This window comes from Macaca fascicularis, chromosome 12, assembly GCF_037993035.2.
Source record: "Macaca fascicularis isolate 582-1 chromosome 12, T2T-MFA8v1.1".
Lineage (NCBI taxonomy): Eukaryota > Metazoa > Chordata > Mammalia > Primates > Cercopithecidae > Macaca > Macaca fascicularis.
Genome location: NC_088386.1, coordinates 49,325,003 through 49,337,500, shown reverse-complemented (window position 1 = coordinate 49,337,500; position 12,498 = coordinate 49,325,003). Strand labels below are relative to the sequence as shown.

The window sequence follows — 12,498 nt, the reverse complement described above, 5'->3', positions numbered from 1 at the left end:
CCTCTCTCTTCACACTTCCCCGTGAGCAGAGGGAGCCGGCTCCGGCCTCGGCCAGCCCCAGAGAGGGGCCCTCATAGCGCAGCGGCGGGCTGAAAGGCTCCTCGAGCGCGGCCAGAGCGGACGCCGAGGCCGAGGAGGCGCCGAGAGCGAGCGAGGGCTTCTAGCACGTTGTCACCTCAGCAGAGCCGCCGCCGCCTCCGCCTGGTCACTTCGCCCCGGCCCCCGCCCCCCTCCCACCCCAGCCCGCCGCCTCCCGGTCCCTCCTCCTCGCGTGGTCCCTCCCCCTCTCGTAGCCCCAGCCTGGAGGCCTCTCACTGGGCTAGTATCATTTACGTAACCAGCACCCCCAGCCTCCTCCCTCCCTGCTCCCGCTCCTCCCCGGGCTGGGGCGGTGCGCACCGAGCGCGCTCCAGCTGCTCCTGGAGCTGGCGCTTCTGCGGTGCACAAGTCCCGCGATACTTGGCAGGCACTGCCCCCAAGAGCAACCGTGGGGTCAACTCCTCTCTCCGGAGGGCGCTTGGCGACCCCTGGCCGCCTTGGGGCCCCACAACGTCTAAGCCGGCCTGCGTGCACTGCGTTCGCCCAAAGCATCAGGAAGCCTCTTAGAGGGGAGCTGGAGGATCAGAGATTGCCCTCGGGGAAAGCGCCGGCAACCCCACCCTTGCCGTCGGCTCTCCAGCGGAGAGATGCTGCGGGGTACTTGAGGCTTCGGCGCCCTCCGCAGAAAGGACGGAGGTTGGCCCCTTGTTGGTTACAGTATCTACACCCTGGCAGGATCCTAGTGTTCTGGTTGGCGGTGGCTACTGCCACCGAACGCACTGTAAGAGTACTGGGAACACAGCGCTTCCTTGTAGCTCTCAAATTTTTATGAAGCGGTAAAGAAAAAAGTGGGGCTTTGAATTCCTTTCTCAGGCAGTTAGGTATGGTATTAAACACACACCCACTCCGAGGTACCTGGACGTTTGCATGTCTAAGTTAATGTGTAGTACCAGTACCCCCATGGTACTGAGTTTAAATACATGTGAAGATTTTGGAACAGTGCCTGGCAGAAGGCAGAGACCTAAGACACAGGCATTATCAGCATCTGAAAGACTTGGGACCTGTCCCCCACTGCCATGGGAGAGGAGCTTTTCTAGGAAATTGGGATTGCCGAGTTCAAGTGCCTGCTTGGCATTTTATTCGCTGTGGCTCTTGGCTAGTTTTGGCCCTTCGGGTGTCAGTTTTCTTGTTTGTAAGAACGGCTGACAGGGGTCCTTTCTTCTCACAGTGTCACTTCACATGTCTTATAGGATGTTTTTGGCAGAATTGGGGGAGGATATAACGGCTACATAAAAATATTAAGAGCCACGTTTGACAAACATATGATACTATTAATCATAATCTAGTATCACTGACATACTTGATGATACTCATGAAAGGCAATTTCCAGAGATATTACCTTTATATCTTTTCATGAGTCAATTATCATTTAAATTTCTATGTTAATAACTGTATTAATGTCTCCTCCTACATTGTCCATCCTGCCCTACTGTCAATTATGGAGCATTTACCAGAGATGCTTCTGTGCATGTGTGAGTACACAGGGTCCCACTCATAACACTCTGGAATTTCTCTCTACTGCTCCCTCTAGTGAATTACAGTCCTAACATCAGGTCACTTACCTCTACATGGTATACTGAGAAAAACTGTGGAGCAGGTAAAAGATTGAGGTTCTAATGCTGATACAGCTACTTACTAGTCATATGTTTTTTGAAGACAAATAAGCCCCCATTCTTACGTTTTTCATCTCTTAAAAAAAGGCGGCCGGGCACGGTGGCTCATGCCTGTAATCCCAGCACTTTGGGAGGCCAAGGCGGGTGAATCACGAGGTCAGGAGATCGAGACCATCCTCGATGGTGTCAGGCTAACATGGTGAAACCCGTCTCTACTAAAAATACAAAAAAATTAGCCGGGCGTGGTGGCGGGCGCCTGTAGTCCCAGCTACTCAGGAGGCTGAGGCAGGAGAATGGCGTGAACCCGGGAGGCGGAGCTTGCAGTGAGCCAAGATCGCGCCACTGCACTCCAGCCTGGGCGACAGAGCGAGGCTCCGCCAAAAAAAAAAAAAAAAAAAAAAAAAAGCCCAATTCCATCTTGCAATCTTTGTGATAATATTTAACTTAGGCAAAAATCATAAACTTGGTAGAAGTTATTTGGGTAATTGGATATTTACATAGTCCCAAAGTATCACCCTAGAAAGTATTGGCTTTTGGTGCATAACACACCATTCCAAAACTTATTAGCCCCAACCAATAAACATCTATAATTTCTCAAAGCTCTGTGGGTTGTCAGGTTGGTGTCTTCCCTGGCTAGCTCAGTTTGGTTTAGAGACCTAGGATGGCCTCACTCATTGTCTGATGTGACATACTTATTAGTCTTGAGAGTGTGGGACTCAGCTGCAATGTTTTGTCTTTGTTTCATCTAGGCCATCATCCTTCAATAGGCTAGCAGTAGTCGCAGTTGCAGGGCTCCAAAAAGCAACAAGGAAGTGCAAGCTCCAATGTGGAGCACTCTGAGAATCTGTGAACGTACATTTGCTAGTGTCTCATTAGCCATGGAAGTTACATGACCCAAACATAGATAATATAGTCCATGTCTTAATGGGAGAAACTATAATGCCATATTTCAAGGAGAATGCATACACAAATAAAAATAACTTGAGGCCATTTTTATAATATACTATAGATCCTTAATTACAAGGGAATAATAAATTGCATGTAGTGAATAAATCTGGTAAACATCACCTTAACCAACTGACCAAGGTTAAAGTCACCAATAATGGGCCAAGTGATATCATGAGCCTCATGATATGATGTACTGAGAAGTACATAACATTATCTATTTAGGATTCCAGACAAAAAAAATGCATACTTGAATGTAATCATGAGAAAGCAAAGACAGGCTCAAATTAAAGAAAATTCTACAAAATATCTTGCCTATACTTTTCAAAAATGTCACTGTGATGAAAGTCAAAGAAAAGCTGAGGAAGTATTCCAGACTAATGGAGATTTAAAAACCATGACTACTAAATGCAATGTGTAATCCAGAATTGGATAGCAAACTGAGAATAATATCTATTAATATAAAGAACATTATTGAGATAATCTAATTCAAAATATTAATAAAAACTATAACATCTGAACTGTAGGACTTTTATTTATAATAAAATTAGTTTTATATCAATATAAAATGTCCTAATTTAATTGTACTGCGATCATACATAAGAAAGCCCTTGATCTTTAAAAAGAATAATAAAATATTTTGAAATAAAAAGAACATAGAGGTTGTAAGGTCAAGAAATACCTATAGAGAGAATGATGAAGCAAATGTGGCAACCTTTTATAACACTATTGGTAAATTTTGGTGAAGGGTGTATGTTAATTCTTCGTAGTATTTTTGCAATATTTCTTGAAGTTTCAATACTTTTCCAAAAATCAAGCAGTTATAATTACTTACCTCGCAAGAATAATAACCATAACAATTTATCTGAATGAGTGTTGAAAGTTATTAAAAAGTCATATTTTTTCAAATAGAAAGTTAGAAATTTCTCTTTAATCAAAGTGGAGCTATTGCAAGTATTTGCTTAGATAAATGGAAGACCAATACTGTACAATTCTTGGCTATAAGGTCAATATAATGGCTACCAGGCCAATAATGTCTATTGGCCAATTTAAGGCCAAAGGGACTTAGCTACAGAGTATACTAAAGACAGGGATATGAGTTTAGCAGCTACAATTGTCTATTATGTGATTAACCAAGGCCCTCATTCTAAAGGAAAATAAAGGGTGAGATAGTTTTATCTTGCTGAAATTAAATTACCAGGTTTTGGCAAATTATTAGGAATGATGGATAAAGGAAAATGTATTATATAACTTGAAGAGATTGAGATTGGATGAGTAGGATGATGAAGATGTCATTATTAAGGGAAACTGAAAGCAATATCTTTAATTTCTAAAATGAAATCTAGTAATATTTTCTTCTAATTATTTCTTCTAATTATAACATTTCATTGATTTTAAGAAATTGTCTAAAATCTGTAACATGCCCTATAAGAACCTTTATACTCTGGGGCTCTGCTTACCTCCTTTGTACTTACAGTGAGCTAAGCACTGCAGTAGGTATTGAAGACAAAGAGAAAAGTAAAGACAGCCTGCACAAAACTTAGGGTTCAGTCATTCATCCCGTGAATATACATTGAGCGCTTACAGAATGACAGTTATTTACTAGGCAGTGGGAATACAGCAGTGAGCTAAGGCTAAGGTTCACTGCTGTATTCCCAGTGCCTACCAGAGAGTAGAAGAAAATGCCTAGCACTGTCTAGCAGTGAGAAAAAAGATATAGATCCTGCCTTCATGAATATTACATTTTGCTGAGGTATGTCCTAACCTAAAGGTCTGCAGACCCTGGACCACAGACCTATACTGGTCCATGGCCTGTTAGGAACTGGGCCTCACAGCAGGAGGTGAGGGGTGGGTAAGCCAGTGAAGCTTCATCTGTATTTATAGCCACTCCTCATTACTCCTCACATTACTGCCTGAGCTCCATCTCCTGTAAGATCAGCAGCAGCATTAGATTCTCTTAGGAGTGTGAACCCTGTTGTGAACTGCGCATGTGAGGGACCTAGGTTGTGCTCCTTATAAGAATCCAATGCCTGATGATCTGTCACTATCTCCCATCACCCACAGATGGGACCATCTAGTTGCAGGAAAACAAGCTGAGGGCGAGGACTCCCACTGATTCTACATTATGGTGAGTTAGATAATTATTTCATAATATATTTCAATGTAATAATAATAGAAATAAAGTACCCAATAAATGTAATGTGCTTAAATCATCCTGAAACCATCCCCTCTCCCAGTCTGTGGAAAATGTCTTCCACAAAACTGGTCCCTGGGGCCAAAAAGGTTGGGGAGTGCTGTCCTAACCAAATAAACAGGTAGGTGTGTATTTATGTCAGGTGCTAATAAATTCTAGATGAAAATTGAAACAGGCTAAGAGTTGAGCTTTTCAACTCATGTGCCACAAATAGTTTATAGATATGCCATAATATATTGATCACTACACCCATCAGCAGTAGCCAACTAGTGTAGCTTCAAGTTGCTAGGGCCCATAATTAGATAGCCTTGGTCATAAGAAATTTGATAAGGGCTTCTTAGAGAATGGCCTGCATGTTCAGTTCAAAGTATAGCCCATTGTGGGTGGGAAAGCAAGGAGGTTGGGCAGGAACTGCTAGTGGGTATAGCTCCAGCTAATAACCCAAAGATTTAGCAACATAAAGATTAAGTAATTCTATTTCATATATAGTTGATTTGTTATTTTAGTGGTAGCCATGTCAGCTGCAGATTGACTGTTCTTATAACGCATGATGGCATTCTTCATATTCAAGCTTTATCATTATGTTGAATAGATATTATAAAATCCATGTATAGCCACAAAAAATGTGAATCAATTAATGAAAGAAAAGTAGAGATGATATATTTTAAATAAGATTTTAACTGATGTAAATATTTGGTCATAGACGCAAATGTTTACAATCTTTCTCACCTATACTTGTGCAAACAAATTTTCTCATCATTTATGATGATAAACTATTATGCAATCATTTAAAATGTCACAATCAGTAAATAATATAGCTACTTCAAGCATAAAATCTTTTGTTAAACTGTTTAGTTTATGAAAGCAAGATCTCATTAAAAGTTTTAAAGTTTTATTTGGAAGTCTTAGGATTCAATATATCTTCTTATTACTATAGATTTGTAATAATTTCATAATGTGAAGAAAGTATAGTTTTAAGCTAGACCTTATACTAATACACTCAGATTTGCTCTAGTTTATCTTATGATCCATAAAGCCTTATATCATTTGTCATTTGCACCAAACACAGTGGCAAATTTGCATTTTTCCATAACGGTGATTTGTATATATTTTCTCCACTATACAGTAGGATATATGAGAGCAAAAAAAAAATAGGCTTATTTGTTTATATGGGGAGGTGGTTGTTGTAACTTTATTCAAAGCACAGTGCCTTTCGTACAGTAAACTCTTGTTGAATAGATAAATGAATCCAACCATTTATTCATGAACAGTTAAATCTTTCCTTTAAGACTTTCTGTTTTTGATCTTTCCTTTCCCCCAACAGACCTTTTCTCTCCATATTTTGAATTCTTGATTGGGCAGTAATCACTCCTGTCAAAGAATTAGTAAAAAACAACTAGTTTTCAGCCCACAATGATATTTCAGTACTGCGGAGAGCAACAAATCACTGCCAACAAAAGTTGTGGTAATGCCACCCTGACTATGTATGCTATTTAGCATTTTTGACAGAGAAAAGTAACTACATAGAAAGTAGGACAACATGGAAAATACTTATGTATAATAAGTCCAGAATTCATAAACAGAGATAAGTAAGTAGGCAGAAATCGGGACAATGTGGAAAAGTATTGGCATTCAGTTATGGCAATGTGGATTTGCTGCTTTGTAACTTCCATGTAGTTCTGCAAATCAGAAGGCAAATATGAAGTAAAATGTTAAGTGCCATCAGCAATCAATGTAAGAAGCAATTACACATACACAATCTCTCAAGATTTTTTCACTTACATATACCATATGGTCATACCTCTTTTTGAATGTGAATCCTTGGAAGGCAGAGACTGTATCATTGCTTCACAGGACCGAGTACAATAACTGGCACATAGTACATGGTTATTATTTCATTAAATATATATATTAAATTGCATAATTATGTCAAGCACATTTCGATTGCTTATTAAAGCTTACGAATAATTCATTAGAATGACAAAACTGTTTTCATGTTTAAGAATCTAATACTTCTCTATTTAAATTTTAAACATGAATGTTTATAAACAATAGCTCAATAGATAATACATTTTATTGGTTTTCATTTGGACTTTATTTTAAAGCTATACTTAAAATATCTCCCTATTATATGAAGGACTTTCTGGTGTGTTTTAATTAGTTGTTTGAGGCTTTACTCATAATTCCAGCATACTAACTGTAACAACCACATCTTTTATCCAACAGATAGCTTATATCTGACTCATTCTAACTTCCTAAGACAATAATTTTACATTTGTGCATTGATGACTTATAGAGTTAGAGTGAGTCAGATATGGGGAACAAAGAAAAGTATGAAAGCCTCTTTTTAAATTTAAATATTTAAAAGGATTCCAAGAATCATATTGGATTTTCATCATAAACCTCATTTTGCTTCACCTATCTCATTCAAAGTAATTATTTATACGTAACATAATGTACTAAACAAAACTTATGTGTACCAGACAAGAACATTTTAAGTAGACAAACTAATACATTATTCAATTTTAACAGAGAAGAGGAAGTAGAAGGTATTAAGTGGAGTGTCACAAATTTTGGTCCTGCATCCCATCTAAATATCTGGTTAGGATATGGATAAAAAGGAGAACATATGTTTCACTTTAAATTCACCTATGTGGCCAAATTGATGTGAAGAGGCAATTTTCTCAATATTAAATGAAAAAGGAATGACTCATCCAGCAGGAAAAGTTGACTACCATTAACTATGAAGAATTTTGTGAAACTTAGCTAAATAAATAAAGGGATATTCTTTATTTTAAAATATTAGAAGTTCATATTATAGTACAGATTAAATATAAGAATATAACATATTAGAATTTTTCATTAGCCTAGAATGCATGAGTTCATTAATTCAGATGTATGTAGTAATTATCTGATGATATGTATATGAAAAGGAACCATACAAATATATGTATGCTATAAAATACATCATATGTATAATTCTTTGGAAAATATAAAGCATTTTACAAATGTAAGGTGTAGTAAAATAAGAACAGTATTAAAATTTAACGTAAAAAAGGAAAAATTATAAAATATTTAAATGCTATGCCTCATTTATTAGTGTTAGGAAAGAAATATTAGGGTGGAATATGTAGCACTGTTTTGAAGTACTATTGCCTTGAAATAGTCATCAGTATAATCCAAAAGCAATGAAATCTATTAGCCATAAAGAACATAGTAGTATTCTCTCCATGAAGAATTCTATAAACATGGGAATTCACCCTTCACAATTTATAGTATAGGATATTAAGAGTTACTCAAATTTATAAAGAAATAGAACTGAAAACATTTAAGTGTATTTTTGCTCCAGGATATATGAAACAGTTCTGCAAGATTTTTTTCCAGGCCTTTAGTTATATCAACTTGAATGACACCTTTGTGCTGCTTCTCTGAACAAAAGGTTATTATATAAGCATGTGTGTAAGTGTGTGTGAATCTTTAAATTGTAGTACAATTTATTTTTAAGAAGCAAATATCCAGAGCTATCTTTTTAAGTGTGTAATTGCTATAAGATTATTGAATTTGAAAAGTTCGCTTTTATAACCACCTCTCATAAAACATACAATAGGACTAAATACGTCATGTGACACATATGTTATTATATTATCTTTTGGGGTTAGAGTGGTTAAAAGTAAAATTTGAAAATAGTACTTCCTCCCCACCAATCTGCAAACCATGTGAGCCACCATTTGCTAAATTTTAAAAATTGATATAAGATCTAGTGTCATGGTCTCTAGGCATCCATTAAAGAAAGGAGGCTGGGTACAGTGGCTCACACCTGTAATCCTAGTGCTTTGGGATGTTGAGGTGGGCAGATCACCTGAGGTCTGGAGTTCGTGACCAGCCTGGCCAACATGGCGAAACCCCATCTCTACTAAAATCACAAAAATTAGCCGGGCCTGGTGGCAGGCACCTGTAATCCCAGCAACTCAGGAAGCTGAGGCAGGAGAATCACTTGAACCTGGAAGGCAGAGATTGCAGTGAGCCAAGATCGTATGATTGCACTCCAGCCGGGGCAACAAGAGCGAAACTCCATATCAAAAAAAAAAAAAAAGGAAAGCATGGAAAAAGGTAAACTGTATTAGAATCAGCTTTAAAAAAGTGGATCTTCTACTTTTATTTTCATCACAAAGCATAGAAAATAGTAAATGAACAATTATTCTAATTTTCATTCACCAGTCTACACAAAGTTGTCATTTTATTGTCTAAATACCACATTCCTTCTCAGGTCAAGGGTCCACAAACTAACTGTAGACTTTAAAACAGATGTGGAGTAAATATCCAGTTCTGCCATTTCACAGCTATTCGACATTGGGTATGTACCCCTCTGAGAAGTAGTTACTTTGTTGGTAAAATAAGTATACACTGCATATAATAATAGATGTTTTGAGAATTAAATGATGCAGTATATGGAGGTTCCCTAGTATATTACCTTGCTTAGACTAGGTACTCAGTAAATGGTAGCTATTTCTAAGTCCTTGCATTTTTAAAAGGCACTGCTGTCATTTCTAAAATATAAAAGAGGCTTAAGTTGGATCCAGGAAGGTTTCATGCTCCTTGCTGTGGGGAAAATTTAGGAATAGCAGTCCAGGTGATCAAAACTCTTTGGATACATATCACTGCTCTCACTGCTTTATGCCTCCTCAAATCCTTAAACTCAGTAATGATCCTAACTTAAAATCAGAATAAACATTGGTACTATTAGAGCTCCTTCTCCTGCTCCTAGACCTAATTACTACTCCTATCATTCGCATTTGTCCTCTGTGTGAGTATCATACACACGATCATGCATCAGCACACATATGCACACAGATTCTCACTTAAAAATGTAAGCCCCAGAGATTTTTGTCACATTGGTCATGGAAATATCCCTAATAGAATGGAGTACCTACCACATAATGGAGTCCAATAAATAGCATGGATCATCAAATAGTTCTATATTTTTGTCTCCTAAATAACCACTTCAATATCAGAAGAAACTGACTTTTTTCAAGCAGTATCTTCATTATCAAGATTTTTAATGATTTTATAGTTAGGAAGTGAATGCTCCTCTCTGTGGAGAAGACCGTCTTCCCAACAACTACCTGCTGAATCCTCCATAAGTTTTGCATATAGTAAAAGAGGATAGAAGTCAACTGATTTGGTCCTAAATAGTAAAAGAGGATAGAAGTCAACTAATTTGGTCCTAAATAGTCAAGCAACTATATCCCCTATCCCTCGATTGTTCTGAACTTTGCTTAGCTCACTAGGGCAAGTACAAAGATGTCCTAAAGTGCCTAATATATGAAAAAGAAGGAAAAGAAGGAACAGGAATAGAACCATGATCTCTCCGTCAGGACTCAAAGCACTTTGATAATAACTTCAACAGTTTGAAAATTCAGAATTCTTCTTTACAAAGCATTATTTTATCATAATATTTTGCCTTTTGGCAACCCAATTTCCAGAGTTTCAAAACAAAGTACAAAACGTCTGAATAAATTCATGTGTTTGAAAGTAACTCACTTTCAAACACATGAATACATGAAAGTAATTTACTTTCAAATTATCTTACTTTATTGAGAAGTGGATTATATAGGACTTCTTTATTCAATTTTAAACAAATCTACCTTTTAATGATTGACATTTTTGTTATTAGTACCAGTGAAAAGAGGAACCAATTTTATACATGTAAATTATGAATCTCGCTTGTGATATACCTTCCTATAAAGTTATTTGGGTAGGATTCTCAGCCAATTATTGTGACTATTAATGCTGAATGTATGATAGTATTTACTACAAGTCTTTGTAAAGTCTTCCATTAAAAAGTATAGAAGTGATGACTTCTAGATTTTTAAGTAAATATATACTCTTTACATCAAAATTTAGGTGGATATTTCAATTACATCTAGAAAGTTGTCTCCAATTTGTATTTCATAGCCACCATCTGTGGTTCAGGGTGAATACATGTTTTTGCTTTTTTCCTCCTAATGTTAAAGAAAAGTTGGACAATATAATACTTCTCTATTTATTTTTCTTATTTTTCTTATTTGTTTCCTATTTGTCTTTTCTACTAAGGGATATATTTATCAAACAATTTGTTATATTTTAAGACTCAGGGCAGAAAAATGAAAGCCAGCACCAAAAGGTATGAAGTAAGTAAGGAGAGAAATCAAGCCAGACCCTGGTCTGAGACTCATTTGTTTATGAAGAAAAGGCTTAGCACAAAGACCAGTCAAAAGGCTTAGGAACAGAATTCTAGTAACATAATTGATTCCAGTTAAAAATCTGTAGATACAGATTGTGTATATGAGTATCTTCACGTGTTAGAAAACAAAATTAATCCAACATCAGAAAATTAGGATATTTATTTTTAAAATAAACTACATATTTGGTTTCTCTTAAAATTAGATCTAGAAAAATTGAACCTACTTTGCCAAATGCAAAAGAAGCTAACCGGACCCAGGGGCTGTCATTTCTCACATGGATTATTCTATAGTAGTACACCCTCTTCCCAGGGAAGAAGTTCCAAGACCTCCAATGGGTGCATGAAACTGCAGGTAGTACTTAACCCTATGCCATATAAAAACCCATGACCTTGACCAGACATGTGGCTCATGCCTGTAATCCCAGCACTTTGGGAGGCCGAGGTGGGCAAATCACCTGAGGCCAGGAGTTCGAGACCATCCTGGCCAACATGGCGAAATCCCATCTCTACTAAAAAATACAAAAATTAGTTGGGCATGGTGGCCGGCACCTGTAATCCCAGCTACTAGGGAGGCTGAGGCAGGAGAATTGCTTGAACCCAGGAGGTGGAGGTTGCAGTGAGCCGAGATAACACCACAGCACTCCAGCCTGGGCATCAAAGCGAGACTCTGTCTCAAATAATAATAATAAATAAATAAATAACCTATAAACTAGGTTTTTTTCTATACATGCATACCAATGATAAAGTTTAATTTATAAATTAAGAACATTAAGTGATTAACAACAGAAACTGATAAATAGAACACTTATGACAATACACTGAAATAAAAGTTATATAAATATGATCTCTCTCTGTCTTTTAGAGTGGTCTTATTTTACTGTACTCACCTACTTTTGGACTGCAGTGAACCAGAGGTAACTGAAAGCATGTGCAACAGAAACCAAAAATAAGAGGGGACTACTGTAATCACCTTCTGTTTCTCTCCCTGCCCTCCTTGAATCTATTCTTAAACCCAAGTTAGATCTTATTACCACTCTGTTTAAAACCGTGAACATCTCCACATTTCAGTCTGAGTAAATACCAGAGTCCTATCAGTGGCCTATCTCTGACCCTTTCTTACTCTGCTTCAATCACACAGGCCTCCATGCTAGTTATCAAATCATTGGGGCTTACTTGTGCCTTACGGCCTTTGCATTTTCTGTCACCTCTTCCTGTGACACATTTATCCCACATAGTTGCTCTTCATTCAAGACCTGACTTAAATGTCATCTTCTCAGTAAAACCTAACCACTTAACTTAATATCACCTAATTTATACCTTGATATGCCTATCTCTCCTTCCTAGTTGATTTTCCTCCATGGTTATTACCTCCTGTAGATTTTACTTATATATCCTATTTATTCTCTGTGTTCCCCCCTATTACA

General features: G+C 37.5%; 1 protein-coding gene across 6 annotated transcripts in view; it reads right to left on the bottom strand.

Moving 5' to 3' along the window:
* Nucleotides 1-231, bottom strand: part of GALNT13 (polypeptide N-acetylgalactosaminyltransferase 13) — a 600,525-nt gene extending 600,294 nt beyond the window's left edge. For all 6 annotated transcript variants that reach the window (XM_065525497.2, XM_045367091.3, XM_065525498.2 and 3 more), the window contains exon 1: nt 1-231. This exon is cut by the window's left edge. The gene's annotated coding sequence lies outside the window, so the exon portion shown is untranslated.
* Between the last annotated feature and the right edge of the window lie 12,267 nt (nt 232-12,498).